Source organism: Herpailurus yagouaroundi, unplaced genomic scaffold (genome assembly GCF_014898765.1).
Source record: "Herpailurus yagouaroundi ecotype Mexico unplaced genomic scaffold, PumYag 29, whole genome shotgun sequence".
In the NCBI taxonomy this organism is placed as follows: Eukaryota; Metazoa; Chordata; class Mammalia; order Carnivora; family Felidae; genus Herpailurus; species Herpailurus yagouaroundi.
In genome coordinates, this window is record NW_024412377.1 from 22,878,803 (window position 1) to 22,884,582 (window position 5,780).

Sequence of the window (5,780 nt, forward strand, 5' to 3'; positions counted from 1 at the left end):
TCTTTGCAACAGAAGAATAGTGAATTTAAACATGTTGATTTTACTTCATAATTTAAAAATATATCAGTGAAATACTGTGAAATATTTAAGATCACCTAAATGCAGTATTGTCTATTATGTCAATATATGTCTAAATGTCTATTATGAATTTATATGTGGTGTTTGAATATTAGAATTGTATTAACATTACAGAGAAAAATGTATACATTAGGTTCAAGTATCTCCATGTGTTCAAGCTAAGTGTTGTTGTCGCAGTTTATATTTAATTCAAAACAAGTTTAATTTGTGTCTTCTAAACTTAAGTGTTCTTAGAGAAGCTCGCAGAAGAACAGAAAGCAGCCTCCACCTACCTTTGGTGCACTTTTGGTGCAGACCAAAGGAATGACACTGGCATCCATGGATGGGACAAAGGAGGCCATGCAAAGCACATGTGGAAAGCCAGGGATATGAATGGCCATTTGTGTACAGAAGTTTGGAAGTGCCTCTGCTACTAATGAATTCTGTGAAAAGGCTTTGGAAAGAGCAAAAATGAGATGATAAAATGTTTTTTTATTAGAGAAGCTGTGGACTCATGTTGGTGCTCTGCCATGCACTTGCTATGCAATCATAGCTAAGGCACAGTCCTTAAAGAAATGAGAAAAATACAAAATAATGGGAACCTGAAGATGATAGAGATAGCATCACCCCTGGGCCTTCTTGTGCGTCTGTTTATTTATGTTGTGTACATCAGGAAGCACTGGTCTCTGTCATTCAGCACATCTTCAGCAATGTTGAAGCAGCTGCGGGAGAATGGAAGGGCCAGTTGGCCCACACCAACCTCTCCACAGCTAGAAGTGATCATGAAGTCTTCTGCAGGATCATGTTTGGCATGGGGATTCCTGGTACCCACATATTCATCTTCTAATTTGCACCGTAGGCCAGAGAAGTTCCCAATTTGACCCGTGAAAACTTCAGAGCACTGAAGCCAGGCATTTCTGCTTATTATCATGATCTTGAAAGAGTAGTAAGAGAGAGTGTTAAACAGGAAATTCATTTTGACTTCTGAAAGGTCACCTCTTTGTTCCTTGAGAGAACAACAAATTTATACCTATTATTAGGATAAAAGGCTCAGAAGTAACTATAAAGACATGAGGTGAAAGAAATGTTTAAGGCATCTTCTTCCATGTAGGAGAGGACTGTGTTTTCACCATGAATGGAATAAATGAAGACATTTCATCATGGATCACAGTCAGCTTCCTAATGGGTGGTTGAAGGCCCCCCAGGAGGAAGCAGTGTAGGCATGCTGGATTTGTGGGGAAGATCCACTCAGTTCATCTTACTTCCAAGAGTTGAGAGCACCCTTCTGACATCCCCAGTCATTAACATAACATTGTTCCAGATGTTTAACAGAATCTATAATTTCCATTTCTACATCTACTGGGTCTTGTATTGATGTTGGCCAGGCTTGTAATTAGTATGGAAAAGAATCTGCTAAAGTCGGAAAGGAGTTGCTCAGCCCTGGTTTGTCTCCCAGTTTCAAAGGAGAATAGGAACATGTTGAAATAATATACAGATTATCAGGACAAAAAGTGGTTAGCTGCCATGTGTTGTGTGCTAGCAGAGGGACAGAACAAACAAAGCGAGCTTTTAAAACAAAGCAAGCAAAATGGAAGAAGTGAAGAACTTGGATTTTTATGTATTTTCCACCTACCATGATTTTGCAGCAAATTTTGGCCTTCTAGATACAGATAAAGGAGGCAGTCTTGTGGCTGGAGACTTTGAGACTTCAAACAAGTGTGTGTGTTAGACAATGGAGACTCATCCACAGAAAAAGCCTCTTGTATGTATGCATGGATATCACCTATGTCAGCTTGTTACCGCAAGAATTCATGTTTCTAGGGAACAAAGTGCTAAAGCTGACTCAGAAAATTGACAATGTTAAGAATAGTTATGCTCTGGGAGCCATTTTTCATTACATCGACTCACTGAACTGACAGAAAAGTCAAGCCTCTTGGTAGCCCACCTTCTCAGCTTTCTACTGCCAAGGTGCCCTATTCCCCCCTATCTCTCAGTCAGCACTCAGGTTTACCTTGGGACCTCTTCCCCAAAGTGGTGACAGTCTCCACATTTTACGATAAGTTCTGAAGATCTAGTGTATAATGTTGTGACCATGGCTGTAGTTGATAGTGTAGTATTGTATAATTGAAATTTACTGACATGAAGTGTCGTCATCACAAACACACACGCACACACACACACACAAGGATATGCTTGCTAATTAACTACATTGTGGGAATCCTTTTAAAAGGAATACACACATATATCAAACCATCACGTTGTACACTTTAAACTTATTATGATTTTATTTGTCAGTTTATACCTCAGCAAAGTTGAAAAAAGTCAAAAACAGAAACAGATATTGCATACAAGAGAGGACTAAGAACGTGTTTGTTGATACACCCATCCTTGCGTTTATGGTACACGTTGCCTCTATCTGTCTATTATACTCCTTAGAGTGGATTTTGAAGCATGGGCAAACGGTTTTGGCTATGTTCCTTCATTTTAATCTTTAAAATGAACAGAAAAGAACCATACATCTTTGTGGAGCTGCCTCCCTAGCCTGGTCTGTCGGGTGGCTGGACATCGGCTGATGTGAGTTTATCCTCGTATTAACTGTTGGAAGGGCCCAGAGTGTAGCCTAACAGCCTGTTCCCTTCTAGCCTCAGGGTAGGGGGCACTTCTGTGCAGACCCACCCCGGGGATGGGCAGGATTCTCTGTGTGATGGTCCTTGGCTTCAGCTTTATCTCCCTCACCTATGTAGCACTGAGGTCTCATGGCAGAATGGCACCTTTGTCTCATGTGACCTGAAGAGTGGAGGTGTGGAAGAGGTTCAAGAGGAAGAAGTAAGATGCATGTCCAGTTCTCAATGCTTCCATCTACCAGTTGGCTGTAAGTGGGCCGTGGACCAGATAGGGGCAACGTGAAGTCGTTCAGGCCAGTGACACCCAGCTTCCCCTTCCACACTGGCACCTCTGTCTCCAGGGTTGTTGCTGCTGTGACAGGGCATTCCTGTGATGCAGGAGTCTTTTACTGTTCTCTCTGCTACCTGCCTGGTTTCTTCCTGGAAGGGTGGACCTCGGCATTCTCTGAATGGGGTCATTCTATAGACTGTCCTGGCTACTCTCAGTGTGAGCCAAGTAAAAGCAACACACACACACACACACACACACACACACACACACACGCACGCACTTGGCTCTCTAAGAAAGATGGATCCAGGGGTAGAGTCCTATGAACTTTGTAACTGAACATGTTTATCTCCTCCTTGAGTGTGGACATGCACAATTACCCAGATGTCTGTTGTCCTCAAATCCTTGGCTGTTTCGGTTTGGATTTAACTGACAGAGCTGTCACCATGAACAGTCCTGTGGATCCCAAGGAAGAGGGTTTAGGAGTTGCAAAATATCACTTTGTAAACCCTCATGTGCCCTGAGGCACATGCTTAATTAAAAACAGTGCTTAAATATGGGGGTGATGTTGAGAGTCAATTGTAAGAATATAGTTGTATTGCTTCGGTTTAAAGGTCTTTGAACGACGACATCTCTGTAGTGTGAGTGCTGCGGGGCTCGTGGAAAAATTATGTTCAGACAGTGCCTGCTTTTCCAGGGACTGACTCTGTCCAAGTGCATCACTAACCTGGAGCAGCCAAGGAAGGGCAGATGATGCTGCGGACCCCGCTGCACTTCTCATCCGTAGATCCTCATTCAGTGGTCTGCCTAAATCAGAAACCCAAGCATCACCCTCTCTTTACTCTGTCTGCTATCTCTTTTTTTAAGAGTTTATTTATTTATTTTGAGAGGGAGGGGGAATGGGCAGAGAGAGAGAGAGAGAGGGAGAGAGGGAATCCCAAGCAGGCTCCACACTCTCAGTGTGTGGAGAGTGAGGCTGGAACTCACAAACTGTGAGATCATAACCTGAACTGAAACCAAGAGTTGGGTGCTTAACAGATGGAGCCACCCAGACGCCCCACTCGGTCTGATGTCTTAAGGCAGAGTCCATTCACCCACTGGCAAAGGGATATCCTTGATACTTGTCCAGACCCATCCTGTGTCCTGCTGGTCACCCCTCTTCATCAACAGAAGTCTATTCCTTGGGAGACAATGCATTCATTCTGCTTCAATATGGTTTAGGGTCTTCCCACCTGGCTCTTAGAATCAATCATGCAGTGAATGTACAATAAATAGAATAAGCTGAACCTTGCATATTCCATGCAAAATAAAATGGTTTACAAGGGCAAATAAATAAAGTGTTCTTATAAAAATTTATCAAGCAAGAGCAAACTTGCCAAAAAATGTATTATATGTTGCTTAGTTCTTTAGTGAATAAATTACAGTAACACCTTTAAACAATATGTAAAGGCATATTTTTTTGAGCCTCAACCACATATAACCTCAGGATCTAGCCCTATTGCCTAGAGTCTTATATATCACACAAATTTTTACAATTAATAGAGTAAATTAGGGGCACCTGGGTGGCTCAGTCGGTTGAGTGTCCGACTTCGGCTCAGGTCATGATCTGACAGTTAGTGAGTTGGAGCCCTGCATCAGGCTCTGTGCTGACAGCTCAGAACCTGGAGCCTGCTTCAGATTCTGGGTCTCTCTCTCTGCTCTTCCCCTGCTCACACGCTGTCTCTCTCTCAAAAATAAAGATTAGTTTTTTTTAAATAGAGTAAATTACACAAGGTTTCAAGTGATCAGTCAGTTTTACTTTCCATAAGATTTCATAAATGTATGTATCAGAAAAGAAAGTAAAACTTAGAGCTACTGATTGTGTCATGCTTTGCCAAAAGAAATGGAGAGTGAGACCACTTGGAACAAAGTTCTTAACTGCTATAGGGTGAACTATGAGAAGTTAAAGTCTTACACACAGAGGAGAATTAAGTTCCCAGATTTCAATGATAGAGTACTTCTATTGTTCAGAAAAGTGATGTAGTAGTTGTCTTTCCTCTATTCCAAAATAGGCTATTAATGCTGCTAAATTTTGCTGAGACATTTCTGCAAGTCAAAGAGCATTCTTCTTCCAACATTAGTTTATATGTGATAAACTGTTTCTAACATCACCAATTAAAAATTCTTTGGGACAAAAATCTGATTGTTCTGGCATAAGAGAGGTGCCTACTCCTTGGCCAGTTAGGTGTGACTGAACAGCAGGAGGGAAGTGTTTGCAAATCAAGGATTTTGATCCTATCATGATAGCAGTGTTTGAAGTCAAACTCATACTCACCCTTTCAAATTTCTGGTAGCTATGTATAGGAATTTTATTAATATAATTATATAATTGGCAAAAAAATGAAATATTTTTTACTAACAGTTATTAACTGACTTTTCCTCTTTTCATATTTTGGCTATATTGCCTCTAATCATTAATATGTAATAACTGAGAGGATTTAAAGTTAATCTCATATAATCATATATTTCAAAGGGAAATCTGATATAATCATAGATTTCAAAGGGAAACTGGTGCTGTGTATATTCCTCCTGACATGATTTCATTGAACTTTCTGAAAGCTTATTGTCTTCTCTTACATCACATCTGTACCACCAGCTTATTTCTTTCCCTTAAGATTAAGGATTGCTTTAATAATAGGGCTTCCAAATCCCCAACACAATGTGCATGATAAAATAATGTGGAAAGAGGAGATGAAGTAATCCCTAGAGAAAGAAAACATGTTTTCATATGTGCCTTTTCATTCTACAGCATGTTGGTGAGCAGGATAAATAAAAATGTGTGTGTGTGTGTG

General features: G+C 40.8%; 1 pseudogene; it reads left to right on the forward strand.

Moving 5' to 3' along the window:
- Positions 1–632: 632 nt before the first annotated feature.
- LOC121041646 (ectonucleoside triphosphate diphosphohydrolase 6-like) lies at positions 633–1,997 on the forward strand (annotated as a pseudogene).
- Positions 1,998–5,780: the final 3,783 nt, after the last annotated feature.